Source organism: Pan paniscus, chromosome 21 (genome assembly GCF_029289425.2).
Source record: "Pan paniscus chromosome 21, NHGRI_mPanPan1-v2.0_pri, whole genome shotgun sequence".
Taxonomy (NCBI): Eukaryota; Metazoa; Chordata; class Mammalia; order Primates; family Hominidae; genus Pan; species Pan paniscus.
In genome coordinates this window covers 63,465,073-63,483,000 of record NC_073270.2, presented here as the reverse complement: position 1 = coordinate 63,483,000, position 17,928 = coordinate 63,465,073, and the positions used below count along the sequence as shown (strand labels likewise).

The window sequence follows — 17,928 nt, the reverse complement described above, 5'->3', positions numbered from 1 at the left end:
TGACGCTTGCATTTGTCAAGCAAGTGTGTAAAATGATACACAGGCATCTAAAAATAATTAAATAAATAACTAGAGAGGCCCAAATTAGCCGTCTGATGGTTTTAGCATGGAGATTTGGTACAGCTTGCTCCAAGCATCCTGGTTTCCTAGGATACGTTGGCCACGCATTAGCTGTCTCAGGCCAAAAATAAAAGATTTGTGAGAAAGAAGCCACAGGACGGTGCCGCCGCCACTGCTGCGGTGCTCATCACTTAAGAAACCAGACGCCCCAGCCTCCCAGGAGAGAGACGGCTTAGCTCTCTCTTCCTCCCGTTGGCAGGAGCGCACAGGGACTCAGAGAGTGGCCTCTGGAGCCTGACGGGTCTGACTTCAAACCCTGGCCTGGCAGTAACTAGGCAGCTGTGGGAATGTGATTTGCCCTCCTCAAGCCTCAGAAAAGTTCTTCAGCAAAAGGAAAGACACTCCCCCCATCGTAGGGTGGCACATAGTTGTTGGGCACAGAGGAAGCATTCAATACCTGGGAGCTGCTTCTAACACGACCAGAATAGATGGGCATGACAGCCAGTGCTCAGCACATGGTACCAGGTGCCATGAAACATGTAGAGATGCTGCTGGCCCATAGAGGAGACGCAGCCCTGCATCTACACCCTCCTGAGCCCACCTGCCAGGAGCAAAGGGAGACAGAGAACCTGAGACAGGCCGCACTCAGTTACCTGCCCGCTCCCCCATGTTTGTTCCTGACTGGCCCCACAAGCCTGAGAGTCTGCAAGTTTGGGCTCAGGGATCTCTGGAAGGAGCCTGGCGCTGCTCTCCCCGTGGTGCTCTGATGCCCTGTTCATGCTTGGGAGGTACTAACAACCAAAAAGAGGAGTCCTGATTAACAGCCAGCACTTAGGGAGTGTTCTCAGCCTGGGCTGCCCATTAGAATCTTCTGTCCCAACTGCACTCTTGACCAGTTAAGTCAGAATCTCTGAGGCTGAGGCCTGTGCATCGGGATTTTTAAAGCTCTCAGGTGATTCCAACGCACTGCCAAAGTTGAGACCAATTGGTCTAGATCAGGGGTTGGCAAACCTTTTCCTTTTTTATCGAGACAGGGACTTGCTCTGTTGCCCAGGCTGGAGTGCCGTGGTATAACCATAGCTCATTGCAGCCTCAAACTCTGAACTTAAGCAGTCTCCCACCTTAGCCTCCCAAGTAGTTGGGACTACAGGTGTGTACCACCACACCTGGCTAATTTATTTTATTTTATTTTTTGTAAAGATGGACTCTGGCTTTGTTGCCCAGGCTGGTCTTGAACTTCTGGCTTCAAGCGATCCTCCCATCTCGGCTTGCCAAAGCATTGAGATGACAGGTGTGAGCCACTGTGCCCAGCCACAAACTTTTTCTTAAAGGGCTAGAGAGAAAGTATCTTAGGCTGGGTGGGCTGAAAAGTCTCTGTCACAACTAGTCACCTTTACCCTTGTAGCTCAAAAGCCACTATAGACAATATGTGAACAAATGAGGCTGTTTGCATTCCCCAAAATAATTTATTTATAGGCACAGAACTTTGAATTGCATACAGTTTTCATGTACCACAGAATATTATTCTTTTGCCTTTTTCCAACCATTTAAAAATGTAAAGGCCACTCGTAACTGGCAGGTAGTACAAAGACAGGCACCAGGCTGGATGTGGCCCACAGGCTGTACTTTGCCACCCTTGAGGAGCATATTCAATTTTTGACTCAAGTTATGTTAATTAAGCATCTGCTATGCACCAGGCATAGTGCATAGTGCTGTGTATCCTGGGGATACAGCTGGAAGCATATCAAAATCTCTTGACTTACAAAGCATGTGCGTGCACTGTTGGGACTGTATTATTTCACCTCTCAACACCAGCAATTCTGTTATTTGCCTTTCCCGGAAGTGCCTGGCAGCTGCCAACCTAAGACTGAACCCAGAGGAGAACTTGGATTCTAGAAATTGCTGTCTGAAGTTCCCCTCACCTTCCAGGATGGTCCCGTCTCTCCCCACTGACTATTTGCCCAACCTTGTGCGCAGGTGCTGGGGAGGGACTCACAGGGACTGGGGGTTTGCCTCCTTCCTACAAGGGACAGCAAGCAGAGCTGAGTGGCTGCCTGGTGCCTTGCACTGCTCCGAGGGCTTTAATCCATGACAGCATTTGTATGTTTCCACCCATTTTACAGAGAAGCTAACTGAGCCCAGAGAGATGAAGTGATTTGCCCAAGGACCTCCGCTAAGTGGTCCTGGCTTTCAGGAAACCAGACCTACTGAGGCAGCTGAGATGATCAAGTTTCAAGAGTGAAGCTGTGGTCAGACACAAGGATCCTCCAAGCAACCTCCCCCAACAACTGACCTTGGCTGGACTTGCCTCTTCTACCTTTGCAAGCCACTGGATCACTTCCCCCAGCCTGGAGGTATTTTCCCTGGTGCCAATCCCAGTGTTCCCTTATATTCCTACTTACTTTCAGCATTGGGACATTCCACTGACAAACTGTGAGTGTACATCAACATTTTCTTTAGTTTTCGTTGTTGTTACCAGAAATCAAAGTCCTCTGCTTCTTCATTTATCACTGTAGCCTTCCATCCCACAGGCATTTTTTTTTCCCCACAAACATGCTTGCCTCTCCCTCTTAATTTCTCTTCTCTGGGTTGATTTATGACATTTCTAAGCCTGCCCTCAGGCATGCGGGACCCTGGGGTTGCATTAGGGCAAAACCTGCATCTACTGTGTGCCAGGAAATGGGATTGGAATCCTCACTTCATCCTGGTTTCTCAGTAATGTGCCAGGGCGGGTTCTTGTAATGCCTTGCTTTCCCGATGAGGCTAAGAAAGGCGAAACTCCCCACCTTTAGTTTATGGAGCTGATCAGGTGGCAGAGCTGTGCAATCACCCAGACCTGGGCTCACGTTCTAGGTACCTGGATGCTGTGACCTTGAGAAGTGGCTCCCACGTGTCCAGAATTCACCAACTGGCATGACTTTTCAGAAGGGGATGGCAAGAGACCACCATAGGTTAGTAATAATAACATTTTAAAGTTACTTTCTGCAATCAAAATCATTTCATAGGAGAATCTTTAACATCAACGTAACAGAAATAACACTTCTTTTTGCAAAAAGTTCACAACATCTTCCGTGTGGCCTAATTTCGCAGCTGCCTGATGGAAACGTCATCCCAGACCAGAAGTGGTCCTCAGCGCTGAGCGGGGCAGTCACCAGGCAAATTGGCTCCTTTGAATCTCAGTGCTCTCCTCTGCAAAACGCGATAAAATTAACGGCCGCCTAGAGTTGTTCAGTGATTGAGTCAACAAATATGCAAGTAACACTTCCCAAGCACCCGTGACGTGCTGGCTGTGGGAAGTTGCTGGGAGCGTGGAATGAAGTACATGAAGGTCTTTAACCAGGGACCGGCTCCGGGCCAGGCTCATAAGCAGCTGCTCCCACGGCCAGGCTATTAGCGCCGCTGGGGTTGTTACTGTGGGCATTGCTGGTGTTGCTCCAGTCAATTCTCCTCCCACCCCAGGTGGGTCTTCCGGGAAACTCCCAAATCTGGGTTCTTCCATTAATGGAGAGGAGCTTCAGTTTCAAACTCCAACAGCCTGAATTAGAATCCTGACTTCACCAAGTGAGCAACTGACAGCTGGCTGAGGTGGCTCACGCCTGTAATCCCAGCACTTTGGGAGGCCGAGGCGGGCAGATCACTTGAGGTCAGGAATTCGAGACCAGCCCGGCCAACATGGCAAAGCCCTGTCTCTACTAAAAATACAAAAATTAGCCGGATGTGGTGGCACACGCCTATAGTCCCAGCTACTCGGTAGGCTGAGGCATGAGAATCACTTGAACCTGGGAGGCGGAGGCTGCAGTGAGCAGAGCTCATGCCACTGCACTCCAGCCTGGGCAACAGAGCCAGACACTGTCTCAAAAAAAATAAGAAAAAAGAAAAAAAAAAGGGAGCAAGTGACCCTCTCTGGGCATCCACTTCCGTGTCTGTAAAAAGGGACAGTACTGAGACCTACCTCATAAGGTTCTCATGAGAACTGTGTGAAGTAATTTAGGTGAATGCCTGAGCAGTGCTCAGCGTGTAGGAGGAATGCAAGATGAACTCAGTATTTAGTATTATTTTGAGACAGGGTCTCACTTTGTCGCCCAGGCTGGAGTGTGGTAGTACAAACAGCTCACTGCAGCCTCCACCTCCTGGGCTCAAGCAATCCTCCTGTCTCAGCCTCCCAAGTAGCTGGGACTACAGGCACATGACAACATGCCTAGCTAATTTTTGTATTTCGTGTAGAGACGGAGTTTCACCATGTTGCCCAGGCTGGTTTCAAAATCCTGGGCTCAAGCGATCTGCCCACCTCAGTCTCCCAAAGTGCTAGGATTACAGGCGGGAACCACCGTGCCTGGACTGAATTCCATATTATTGTGTTGTTGCTGCTGCTGAGATATGCCAGCCCATCAGACTGCAGATCCCATTCTCTTTCCATTCTCTGTGGCAGTCTCCATGGATGCTGTCTGCCCTTCTCTCGCTCTCCTTCCGACGTCCACTTGACGAAATGACTTCAAGACCCGCAGAACAGAGTAACAGCCTGTCCTTAGCCATGAGCACAGGGATGCTGGCTGGCCACATGGGCCGACACAGTGCTGTTACTCCAGTGGCCAACTAAGACCTTCCCCGAAAGGAACCAGACCCTCCAGGAAGCAAAGGCAGCCCTGTCCACCCGCCCTTATGGTACCAAAAAAAGCCATTATATATAAAACCAAGAAAGCAATTTGGCTGTTGGCTGCATCCTAAATGCTGAAACCTGGCTTCTGACGGCCGAGGCTGTTCCCTGCCGGAGAGGCACATACAGACCCCCTGACCTCAGACAGCTGTGTCCCGTCTCCCCACACTAGCTGCCTGGTCACTTTGAACCCTGGGATGCCACCAAAAGGGGCCGAAGCAAATGGCGCTATAAACCAATGGCGTAATGACCCACCCTGGCCAGAGACCACTGCACCGTGGGATGCGCCTCCTTGGAGGCCAGCTTCCCTCCTCCTTGTGGGGAGGTCTGCAGTCATCTGACAGTCAGTGTCTCCATGGAGCTTTCTCTGTGCTAGGCTGGAAGCTGGGGTTACACGTCAAACAAACCAGACAGATCCCTATTGTCAAAGGGTTTACAGTTTAGTGAGGCAAAGACAATGAGATGGCTGCACACGCTCAACCCAGGTTCTTACTGGTGACCCAAGGGAAAGAAATAGGGTGATAGGGTAGGACATAATGAGATGAGGGTAAGGCTTCCAGGAGGAGGTGACATTCAGGCTGAGCCCTGAATGACGAGACCATGCCAGGCAGGGGAACAGCAAAGGCAAAGGCCCTGGCGTGGGAAGCAGTGGCCAGGTGCAAGAGGGCTGCTAGGGGCACCAAGCAAGAGAACAGGAGGAAATGAGGCTGGCCAGGGAGCAGGGCCGGTCAGCCAGCCTGAGTGCCCTGGGCCAGGGGTGTGGACTCAGTGGGGAGGCCTCCAAGGGCTGCAGCTGTCTCTGGAGGGCCGATACTTGGCCTGGTTCCCCTGGAGGCACGATGTTGAAAGGAGGCCTTGTCTGTCTCCCAGACTTGGCCCGAGCCAACGCTGATCTTCTTCTCAGTGGGAGAAAGGTGATCTTGTCCAGTGGTCACAGGTTTGGAATTTCAAATTGCTTTGTTGGGCTTTGGGTGAGGAGAAAGGGATAAGATTTACAATTCAGTCCAGAGTGGGCATTTTTTGTTTCTGTCTGTTTTCCTGACAACTTTTGCTGTCAGAAGGATAAGCAAAGAGTCAGGGGGACCTCACCGTCAGTTCTTGCACCAGAACACATGCTCCCTGAGGTCAGCGATTGTGTCTGCTTTGGTCATAACCAAATCATCAGGGACGGAACACTGAATGAATGAATGAATGAATGAGTAAATGAGGTAAATGAGTGAGTGAATGAATAGTAGAATTCTGGGGGGCGCTGTGGCCATACTGGCATTGTTTGAAGAAAACTTACATAGTATTTCCTAGATTGCTGAAGCAATCAACGTGCATTGATTCAACAACTTTTCCGAGACAGGGAGCCCCAAGTGCTCGTTTCCATTGTAACGTGTGTCCCCATTTCAGAAACCAAAGAGGGTGACTCCTGCAAAAAGGGATGGTGCTGGGCCAGGCGCGCTGGCTCACGCCTGTAATCCCAGCACTTTGGGAGGCCAAGGAGGGTGGATCACGAGGTCAGGAGATCGAGACAATCTTGGCTAACATGGTGAAACCCCGTCTCTACTAAAAATACAAAAAATTAGCCAGGCGCAGTGGCGGGCGCCTGTAGTCCCAGCTACTTGGGAGGCTGAGGCAGGAGAATGGCGTGAACCTGGGAGGCAGAGGTTGCAGTGAGCCATATTCGCGCCACTGCACTCCAGCCTGGGTGACAGAGCAAGACTCTGTCTCAAAAAAAAGGGATGGTACTGGGTTGCACAGTGTCACCCAAATTTCATATCTACCTGGGACCTCAGATGTGACCATATTTGGAAAAAGGGTCTTTTCAAATGTCATGAGTTTGGATGGGTCATACTGGATTTGAGTGCACCCTAAATCCAGTGACTGGTGTCCCTGTGAGAAGCCCAAGTGAAGACACAGAGAGTCACACACGGAGAGGAAGACCATGCACAGACAGAGGCAGAGATCTGCCTGCCGATCTCTGTGACGCGTCCACATGCCACACATCGCCAGAGGAGCCAGCAGCCACCAGGCCAGGAGAGAAATGCTGGAGATTCTCCCTGGAGCCCCTAGAGGGGCCAGCCCCACTGGCATCGTGATTCTGGACTTCTGGCCTCTTGGACTGCGACAGAATGAGCTGCTGTTGTTTTAAGTCCCCCCAAAGACAGAGACCAGGTATTTTTGGCTCACCTTTGCATTTCCCTCACCATTGCCCAAGTCAACGCGGTCTGAATGTGCCACTGAGGGCAGAGAGTGTTGAAATGGGCACCAAGCACCCTAGTCATCAGAAAGACCAATCTCCAAACCTTCTGCATGTGTTTCCTGGGCTGCTGTGACAAATTCCCAGAAACTGATGGCTTCAAGCAGCATTGATCCTCCCACAGTTCTAGGGGACGAAAGTTCAAAATCAGTTATTGCAGGACCAAAATTAAAGTGTCAGCAGGGCCAGGCTCCCTCCAGAGGCCCCATTGGGGTCCCACCTGCCTCTGCCAGCTCCTGATGGCTGCCTGTGTGCCCGTGTCCCTTGGCTCATGGCTGTATCACTCCAGTCTCTGCCTCCTCTGGGTCTCTGCCTCTAGTCTCTGCCTCCTCCCAGGTTTCTTTCTCCCCCTGCCTGGTCTCTGCTTCCAGTCTCTGCCTCCCCCCTACCCCGGTCTCTACCTCTCCCTCTCCATCCTGGTCTCTGTCTCTGCCTCCCTCTGCCTGCTCTCTGCCTCTACCCCGTCTCTGCTTCTGTCTTCCCATGGCCTTCTCCTCTGTGTGTGTTTAATCTCTCTGCACATGTTGAATCTCCCTCTGCCTCCCTCTCATTTTACAGATAAGGAAACTGAGGCTTGGAGGTCGTAGCTTATCTGTAAAATGGTGTGATAACACCAACCTCCAAGGGTTGCTGAGGAGTTGACATGGAGCCGCTCCAGCTCCAAAGCCCCCAGCACAGCGCCTCCCTGTAGTGAGTGCACCACAGGGGCTGGGGTTGTTATTGTTGTGTTTCTGAGATGCATTTTTTTCATATTTTAATCTTTCAGGCAGGAGGCTGCAACCTACAATCACTGTGTAAATTTAACATGGCCAAACATCTGTTCTGCTCCCTCCTCTCCTCCCAAAAGTTGTTTTTAAATAGAGCATGTGACGCTGTGAAGAGCAGATACTTTCCTGTTCCACGCTTTTGTTGGGAGAGGACATGAGTGAAAGATGCGTTGACTGGGAGCGGCTTGTCTAAGAGGAAGCCCCGGCTTTCTCTGCAGTGGGGTCTGTCCTCTTCTGGGTGCTCGTCAGTCACTCAGATGAAGTCACAGAACCCATGCTTGTCAGATTTGCAAGTGTCTCCAAGGGTAAGGGGCACCCAGGGGCTGAGGGTGAAGGCCACGGGCTGAGAAGCTCTTGCCAGTGGTCAGTGAGGAGCAGCAAATTCGGGTCTTGGCACTCAGCCTCCTTAGGTCAGCTGCAAAATCCAAGGGTGACGCTGATCAGAATGGCTACATTAATAAGAGCAGCAAACCGAGTGCTGGGGAGGATGTGGAACACCAGGAAGTCTCCGTCCACTGCGGGTGGCAATGAATGGGCGTCAGTACAACCATCTTGGAAGACTGATCAGGAATATCTACTATAGCTAAACACAAGCCCACCCTCTGCCAGCGTTCCCACTCCTGACAAAGGACCCCAGAGAAAGGAGAATAAGTGTGCAGGGAGCAAGCCAAGAGACAATGGTAAGAGTGTCCACAGCGGCCCCACCTGCAAGAGCCAACAGCTGGGAACAACCCATGCCCATGACAAGAGAAGGGACAAATCACAGTGTCTGCACACAAAGGAAAGCTGCAGAGCCATGAAAAAGAACAAAGCAGCACGCCTTTGTGCTTAGGGTGAACCTAGCACGCCTAACCGTGAGTGAAGAAGTCAGACCCAAAAGAATACATACTGCAGGATTCTGTTTACAGAACATCAAGCCAGGGTGCCTTGATTCATGCCTATAATCCCAGCACTTTGGAAGGACATGGTGGGAGCTTGAACCCAGGAGTTCAAGACCAGCCTGGGCAACATAGCAAGACCTCGTCTCTACAAAAAATTAAAAAATTAGTTGGGCCTGGTGGCACGCACCTGTAGTCCCAGCTACTTGAGAGGCTGGGGTGGGAGGATCACTTGAGCCCAGGGGAGATGGAGGCTGAAGTAAGCCATGATCACACCACTGCACTCCAGCCTGGGTGACAAAGTGAGACCCTGTCTCTAAAAATACAAAAATAAAAATAAAACAATAGAAAGTCAAGCATGAACTAAAGAAATCTACCGTCAAAGAAGTCAGAATCGTGGTTATCTCTTCTGCAGGGACGCAGGCGGGCAGTAACTAGAAACGAGGGGGGCAGTAACTAGAAATGAGGTGGGCAGTAACTGGAAACAAGGTGGGCGGTAACCGGAAACTTTCTGGAGTGACGGGAATGCTGTCGATCTTGATCCGGGAGGTGGTGATCCAGGTATATGCAACGTGAAAAGTCATCAAACAATCGACTTTGGATCTGTGTGCTTTGCTCTCAATATATGCGCCGTCAACAACAAAAAAGCGCTACTCTGCCCAAGCATTCAACCTACATCAACGCACTTACCCCTGACCATAACCGGATGAAGAGGGAGCTGTTATCCCCATTTCGCAGAGGAGAAATCCTGAAATCTCCACGGCTCCCTGGAGGGTGGCAGGCTGGGTCCTGTGGGCCAGATTCCCACCATGAGCTGCAGAGATAGAGGCCACACCTGCAGGTGGGCTTCCCTGGGTCCAGCCAGAACCTGTCCTTGCCCTGCTCAGCTCCGGAAAGACCCCATCTTGTGGTACTGGAGTATGCTGCCATACCATGAACCCCCAGTGAGAACAGGGCCAGCTTCAAGGGATGTAACGTGCAGCCACATGGGGCTCTGCCCTCAGAAGGGGCTCTGAGTTCTGCTGTCACCAACCTGAAGTTCTTGCTAATTTTTGAACATGGAGCCTGGCATTTTTAGTTTGCAATGGGCTCCACAAATGATGTAGGAGAGCTTGAATAGAACACCGTGATGTTTAGCATGGCCCTTAGTTACTGAAGGGCCGTTCTATGGAGAGAGAAGCATGTTTATGCTGCTAGGAAAACAAATTATGGAAGTTATAAAGCAGGCAGACCTCAGCCTGATGTATGGAAGGACTTCCTGCCAGTGACAATGGTTCTAAATGAGCTGCCTCCAAAGAAAGAGTGTTACTCTGTGCCAAGCGTTCAGCCTGCATCAATGCACTTACCCTTCACCATAACCGGATGAAGAAGGAGCTATTATCCCCATTTCGCAGAGGAGAAAAACTGAGACTCTGCAGATTTTATTAGCTTGCCCTGCGTCACTCATCTGGTTAGCAGTGATGCTGGGACTTGAAACCAAGTCTGACTTACTCGGAGTTGGCATCCACCACCAGAGTCCTCAGAGATTCAAGCTGCATGCTGCACATCTGGGGCCAGCGGAGAGGCTTGCAGCCTCGGAGCCGCTGGGCTTCAGAGCTCAAGGTGGTGATTTCGGGATTTCAAACACAGACAGGAGGCAAAGCAAAGAAAGCCAGGGCAATCACTGTGTGCCAGCCACAGAGGCCCCCCCCCCCCCCCCCGCGGGCTGCTGGCATGGGGAGACCAGGGAACAAAGCTGCTCAGGGCATTCAGGAGCTGGTGGGACACATGAGTAAAGCTGACATCTGTGACACTAGGGAGGGGTGGGGACCGAGGCAATTCATGTTTAAAAAGTGTTTAAATACCATGCAGGCAAAATCAAAACCCCTCCTGCAGGCTGCACTCAGGTCACCATTAGTGGTAGCTGGTTTAGACTGACAGCCCCATGAGGGCAGGGAGGGTGTGTCATGCCCAGCACTGCCTCGCACTGCCCCCCACCAGCCCAGCACAGGGCCTGGCAAGCAGGTAGCCTGTTTACAGGACACGTGGCCTCAGTGGCTGTCTGTCTCACTGCCCCTCTTCCTGCCCAATGCCACCCCATAGGGCTGGGCCATGCCATAGGGGGCAGGACCCCAGCTCACCTGGCTCTGCCTCACCCACCTGATTCCTATCCCCTCCTCTCCCACTTCCCACTAGCACAGGCCTAACTTAGAACGTTCTTGGAAAAAAAAGGCTGAGTACTAGACAAGTATTGGGATAGCGCAGGGGTTAAGAACAAGGGCCCCAGGAGTAGACAGACCTGGATTTGAATCAAGCCCCACCACCTCCTAGCCACGCGACCTTAGAAAACTTACCTCGCCTCTCTCTGCCTTGGTTTCCACATCAGCAAAATAGGAATAATAATGGTGACTAATTTGTTTTTTTTGTGAATATTGTTATATAAGACTTGTAATTTTGTTAATGTTAAATTGCATGTAATACATGTGAAATGCCCAGAACACCACTTTACACGTAATAGGCATTTCATCAGTGCTATCTGCTCTTCTTTGCTGTTGTTTCTGTTGGAGACAGGGCCTCGTTCTGTTGCCCGGGCTGGAGTGCAGTGGCACAATCATAGCTCACTGCAGCCTCAAACTCCTGGGCTCAAGCCATCCTCCTGCCTCAGCCTCCCAATTAACTGGGACTACTGGCATGCACCAAGACACCTGGCTAATATATTTCTGTCTTTCTTTTTCTTTTCTTTTTTTCTTTTTTTAAGAGATGAGGTCCCACTACCATTGCCCAGGGGTCTCAAACTCCTGGGCTCAAGCAATAATCCTGCCTCAGACTCCCAAAGTGCTAAGATTACAGGTGTGAGCCACCGCGCACCTGGCCTGCTATTGTTCTTTATTGCATGAACAATTGCCATTTATCAAACACCTCCTATGTGTTAAGCTCTGTGCTGAGAACTAGTCTTTGCAATAATTATTCAAAAAGTACCTATTGAATATAAACTGGGGCAGATCTTCCTCAAGGCACATGGGTACCTCCCCGTGGAGCTCACACCCTTTTAGAGGAGATACAATAAAAGCCAGGATGGGGCAGAGCAGTGGGGAAGAAGGGGAGGTAATGTTGAACCACCTGCCCATGGTTACAGAGGCAGCAGGCCTGGGACTCCCGACGCTTCCCTCCTGCCTTATACCTGATCTAAGAAGGCCCTGCTGGGCACACAGTAGATGCTCAGCAAATGTTCTGTTGAAGGGCTGGAGCCTCACAAAACCCTACTGATGCAAACAGGCTCAGCGAGGCTGAGTGACTTGCCCAAGATCCTAAGAGGTGGTGGAGGAATCGCCTTTCACAAAAAAGAACAAGCGCTTCGGAGCCGCCGCTGCAGCCCCGGCGGACCCAAAGCCTTTAAACACCGAGGCCCCGCGCCCCGCCCCGCAGCCACCACGTGGATTTAAAACCCACGCAGCCGCCGGGCTCCGGCCCCTCTCCCACCATTGGCCGAGGCCACCAGCACTTGTATCCAATAGATCGTGCTTCTCCCGGAATCCAAACTTGGGATTGGCCGGTTCGCTGTGTCATTTCGGGCTGCCCATGACGTCAGCCTGTCTGGCACCCCCGCCTCTTCGGTGTCTTGGCCGCTGTTAAAGGAGCCGCAGGAGGTAGGACTTGAGAGGTGCTTCAGAGGCACTATTAAGTAAAAAATTTTAAAAATTTTTCTAAATGAATGCTCATCGTAGAAAATAGAGCAAACAATATGAGAAATATATTGCATTTAATCCATTGCACAAAGCTGACCACTGTTAATATTTTGGCAAATATCATTTTAATCCTTTTTCTAATAATATTTTTGTAAAAAGTTGAGATCGGTTCTGCAGCCTATTTTTAAATTTAGTTTATATGGGACTTTATATCATCAGATAATTTTTGAAAACATGGTTTTGAACAGTTTTATGATCACTGCCTTTTATTTACGCATCTTCTATTTGTTTTTAATTTCATTGCACTTTTGCTTTTACGAATGAAGATAGGATCAACGTTCTTCTCCTTAAAACTCTGTTCACTTCTCTGATTATTTCCTTAAGATATGTGGTAGACTTACCGGTTTCAGATACACATACTTTAAGGGACTAGTCCACATTGCAAATTGTTTTGCGTTCATTCATTCAGCAAATATTTATTGGGCGTGACCACATGCCAGTCACTGCTAGGGGCTGTGGACACGGAGAATAAGACAGATGTAGCCTGTGCTGCCTTCAAAGATGCAATGCCAGTTTCATTGCCTTTGAAGCCAGCTCTTGGACACCGATTCCCAAGCCCCAAACTGACGACAGATTCACCCGTCCGGAGGGCTCCCTGTGCAGATGGGACAGGACCCTGTCTCCAACCCTGGCATGGAGATGTAGGTGAAGGGCACACAGTGTTTTCCTGGGGACTGTTGGGCACCGTCGTGCCCTGTTCCTCTGGGTTCCCACAGTGCCTTCCTGGCGTTCTAGATGCCTTGCAGACATCTCAGCATTTGTCCCTAGACCAGACACTGGGGACACACAGGACACAGTCTAGCTGGGGAGAGACACTGAATGAAGCCACTCACAAATTCACACACACAAAATTATAATTTATAATTTGAGATAAGTTATCCAAAGGGAAGAAGAGGGATTTAGTAGGGTCTGTTTGTATTTTGTCCGGGACGGGGAGCCCCTGGAATGCACAGTGCGCGGTGTTAATCAGTCTTCTCTCCTATCCATGGGGGTACGTTCTGAGACTCCCAGTGGATGCCTGAAACCTCACACAGCACCGAACCCTATATACTCTATTTTTTCATACACATGGATACTACAATAAGGTTTAATTTATAAATTAGGCCTAGTAACAGATTGACAACAACAGTTAACAATAAAATAGAACAATTATAACAATATAGTGTAATAAAAATTGTGTGGATGTGGTCCCTCCCTCTCTCTCTCTCTCACTCTCAAAATATCTTACTGTACTGTACCCACTATTTTTGGACCTCGGCTGACCATGGGTAACTGAAACCTTGGAAAGGGAAGCCATGCATGGGGTGGGCGGGGGGGACTACTGTAATTAGCTTTTTCAAGAGCTTGCTCCAAGCCAGGCCCTGTGCTGAGTGCCCTGCATGAGTTCCCCATGTAATCTTCCACTGGCCCTATGAGTGGATGGATACCTGTCAGATCTCCACTTTTAAGATGAAGAAACTAAGGCCCGGAGTATTTCATTCACTTTCTTCAGCAAGGTCACACAGAAGTGGTAACATATACTTGCCTGACCCCACAGTTTTCAGCATGCAGAATTCAGGTTTGGGGGAAATGGGCAGATGAGTGGGTAAGCCCATCAGAGGGGATACCGTGGAGGCAGAGCTGGCCTGCGCTACTCACTGTGCAGCCCCACGGCTTGTTGCAGCGCCTGGCACGAGGTGTGGAATTGTCTCTGTGCCAGGTGAGGTGCCTGGCATTAGCACTGCACAGAGCCTGGCAGACACGGTCATGTCCGAGTCCTCTGTGATCAGCATGGCCTTTGCTGTCACACCCAGACCACTCTAACTGCTTCCCCTCAAACCCAGCAGCAGAACACCAAGGGCCAGCCTCCCCTAAATCGCTCTGGTGTCATTGAGAAGCACAGTTTTATATTATTAATTACTCCTAATAACAGTACAATGTGTCATTCATGACAAGAGAGACGCAGAACACTTTTGGTTGGGTATTTCTGGTCCGTGAAATCAGCTTGAGTGACTAATAGTTCTTTCTGAAAGTGTTTCAGACATGAGTTAAACATCTGGAATCTTCCATTCCCCTCTCAAGCTCAACCTGTGGTAGAAAAGTCTGTGTATTAAGCTATTTAAGGTAACCAAAGACCCTGCGGGGCCTGGGCCGCTGTCAGGCACTGGATGGATCCTAGCTCAGCTCTGCCTTTCACTGGCACCTTGAATCTTCTCCAAGTCATGGCCCTCTCTGGGCCTCAGTTTACCCATCTGTCAGAAGACAAAATTGGCTCTAATGTTCCCTTCTGTCCTCTCCTTCTGCCCACCCTTGTCTCCCTGCCTGGCTTCCAAAGCCCTCTCTTCTCGGGAAGAATTCAGTTCCCTGCTGGAATTGAAAAATTGGACAGAAGAGAATGGGATGGCACCCCGGGATGGAGGTGGGGGTGTCATCTGTGGCCAATTTAGCTGAGCATCTTTGGATTGCTGTTGGAGAACTCAACCATCTGACATTTGTCCAGCAGCAAAGCTCCTGTCTATTTGTACAGCAGCGAAGCTCCTGTATCAGCGCCTAAACACACACAACGCAACCAAGAAAATGCGCGAACACGCGCAGATGCACACACAACACACACATACCCTCATAGCACAAATACTCACATGCGTACCCCAAACATATGTACAATACAATGTGCACCCTCAAACCCTCAACACAGACGACACACACCACACACACACAAATACCCCACAGCGTGAATATGCACATGTACGTCCCGCATATACATGCAACGCACACCCACAAGCTCACAGTGGAGACCACACATGCACAACACGTCTTTCTGGCTGAGACTTCTGGTTCTGGTCGATACCATGCAAACGCTCCTTGCTCTTCTTGGTAGGTGCTAGCCCAGGTGACTGGCTTCTGGATACTCAGCTGCAAGAGGATACTTGGAGGTGGAGAGGGTGAGTGAGCGGGAAGACTTGTTAGCCAGTCATGAAGGCGGCCAAAAATGGGATTTGGATGTGTTTGTGGGTAGGTGTCCCTCCCGCATTTAGTCCACAGAGGTTTGCCAAGCACCCACTGCAGGCCAGACCCCAAGCAAGGCATGCCAGACTGGCCTGCCCCCTGGAGCAGTGGAGGGGATGGTGAACTCACAGACACCGAGTCCAGGGGCCGCTGGGCCCTGTGCTGAGGCCTCCCCACACTGCCTCTCCCTCACTGTGAAATCCCGCTCCTCCCTGTTTAGTGGCAGAGGGGACGCAGGTTCAGTGAGCTGAAGCAGCCTGCCAAGGCTGCCCACGCCAGACCCAGAGCAGGTGCTGGAGTGGCCTCTCACCAACCCAGCCGCTCCAGCCTCACTCTGCTGCAGAGTCAGCTGCCCCTCATGGTCGGAGATGAGGTTTTATGAACAGACACCACCAGCGGTGAGGCAAATGGTGGATCCCCGGGGGCCTCCGTGGAGCTGAGGGGGACGGCGCCAACCGAGTCCAGTGGGACGGCCAGGGGGACGGTGCCAACCGAGTCCAGTGGGACGGCCAGGGGGACAGCGCCAACCGAGTCCAGTGGGACGGCCAGGGAGGACCCAGTCAAAGGCAGTGAGGAGGGAGATGGGGTGCAGAAGGCATCATTTGCCGAGGCCAGCCCATGGGCTTTAGGGCCCAAGTACCTGATTCACATCCCAGCTCCACCTCATCCTTGGGTCCCTGAGCCTCAGTGTCCCCATCCGTCAAATGGGAATAATATTAGCTTGGACCTCAGAGGGTTGTCGTGGGGATCCAGTGAGCTCATTTCTGGCTCACCGTAGGATCCCAATGCATATTTGTGGAATGACTAAGTGGGAGAATGTGAAGTGGTTAGAACAGGGCCTGGCATGGCACATGGGCAGTGCCCAATAAACATTGGCTCTTACTAGTGTTTAAAAGTAAAACAAGACAAAAAAAAAATGAAATCCAAAGTTGCTAACCTGTGAAAGTTGACAGCCCCAATTAACCCCAACCTGAGGAACAAAATGACCCTGCTGGACGGTGTTTCCAAAGGTGCTAAGTTGGGAGGGGAGGTCATTAAGCTGCCTAAGGTTTCCCAAGACTAATTCTGCAGAGGCAGCTCCGTCCAGGCAGGCCAGGGGGTGGCAGGCAGACAGGGGCACGGCTGGCCCTGAGGAGGGCCTCTGCCTTGTCCCCTCAACCGGCTCCCCAAGCAGGACCTTTGTTGGCTCAGCCAGGCACTTTCCACAGTGGCCAGCCACCCTCGGCCAGCGGGCACAGTCAGAACACTGCCAGCCACCCTCGGCTGTGGCCAAAACCCACACTGACTTCCATGGGGTCCCAACTGGCTGCCAGTGTGGGCCTGGCATCTGAGCAGGACTGGTTACAGATTTGCAGGCCCCCGTGTTCAGAAACTGTTAACTATTAGGAATTTCACGATGTCAACAGTAGAAAAAATTAAACTAAAAATAAAATAAAATAAAATAAAATAATACAATAAACCCCCGACCCTTCAGAGCATGGGGCCCTGGCGAGTGCAGGGGGGTCACACTCCCAAGAAGCTGGCTCTGCACACAAGTCCAGCAGAGCACAGACGCGAGGCGCCGCTGGGAGCAAAGCCCCTTAACCTGCTGAAACAGGACGTTTCCTCTGGAGAATCCCCCCTGCCGCGGATTCAACCCATGGCCAGGGCGGATGGTGGCACACGCTGTCTGGAGTCCCAGAAAGGCCTGTCTCTGCAGTCACCCGTTTCACAATCCATTTGCTTCACACACCCATTTCACAACCCCATGGCCACAGCCAGGCTGAGAAATGTGTCCCAAACTCCAAACCTGCTGGGACCATGAGAGTCTCCCAGTTCCTGATGCCCCCACTGGCCTGGCATCCCCTCTCTACTGTCCCCTACATGCCCAGCCCACATCTCCCCAGAGAGGAGGCCCAACCCTTTGGGCTCAAGTGGCCTCCAAACCCTCTCCTTTTATATTCTTCCCAGGTCTCGTCCCTCTCTGAAATTATCACCCGGACTCATCTTTTTACACATGTGATGTCAGCCTCACCTGTGAGCCTCAGTATGGCTGGGGCTGCACCTGTGGGTGGTTGGTAACTGCAGGTAGAATGAGATGCCACCTCCTCAGGGAGGGCTTCCTTGATCTCACCCCAACTCTGGCCTTTGGCCTGTCATCACCATGTCTGAAATGACCTCCTGACCTCATTGAGCTATGAGTTTGCATGTGTGTGTGTGTCTTTAGTCCCTTTGTCCCCCACAATGTCACACGAGGTCAGGGAGCTGGTTTTCTTCCCAGCCCTGTGCCCCATACCCAGCACAGAGCTTCACACTGAATAGGAGCAGAATGTTTGATGAATGAGTGAACAAAACCTTTTTTTTTTTTTTGCCTCTGACTTGTGGCATTCTTCCCAGGGACTCAGGCCTGCCCAATCGTGGTGCCCCCTCCCCACTCCCACTCCCAGCAGTGAGCCCTCCCTCCTCAGCCCATTAACACCTTGGCTCTGCCCATTTCTTCTGGGTAGAATCAGGGAGTTGTGACCTTCTCTGCCTGTGCCTGACAGTGGGCTCTGCCCTTCATGCCCAAAATGCCAGCATCACAGTCCCTGGCACATCTAGGGTTATCAGATTTCGCAAAGAAAAATACAAGCTA

At 51.0% G+C, this 17,928-nt stretch overlaps 1 long non-coding RNA gene across 4 annotated transcripts; it reads right to left on the bottom strand.

Moving 5' to 3' along the window:
- Nucleotides 1-1,520: 1,520 nt before the first annotated feature.
- On the bottom strand, nucleotides 1,521-12,236 carry LOC134729692 (uncharacterized). Of its 4 annotated transcripts, XR_010111005.1 has the most exons (4): nucleotides 10,096-12,236; nucleotides 9,295-9,393; nucleotides 5,804-8,141; nucleotides 1,521-5,679 (listed from the first exon to the last, which is right to left on the bottom strand). It is a non-coding gene; the product is annotated as an uncharacterized LOC134729692 (long non-coding RNA). The 4 variants fall into 4 exon arrangements; XR_010111004.1 differs by lacking the exon at nucleotides 10,096-12,236 and having other exon boundaries at nucleotides 5,804-5,889; nucleotides 6,000-9,743; XR_010111006.1 differs by lacking the exon at nucleotides 10,096-12,236 and having other exon boundaries at nucleotides 5,804-6,128; nucleotides 7,006-9,743.
- Between the last annotated feature and the right edge of the window lie 5,692 nt (nucleotides 12,237-17,928).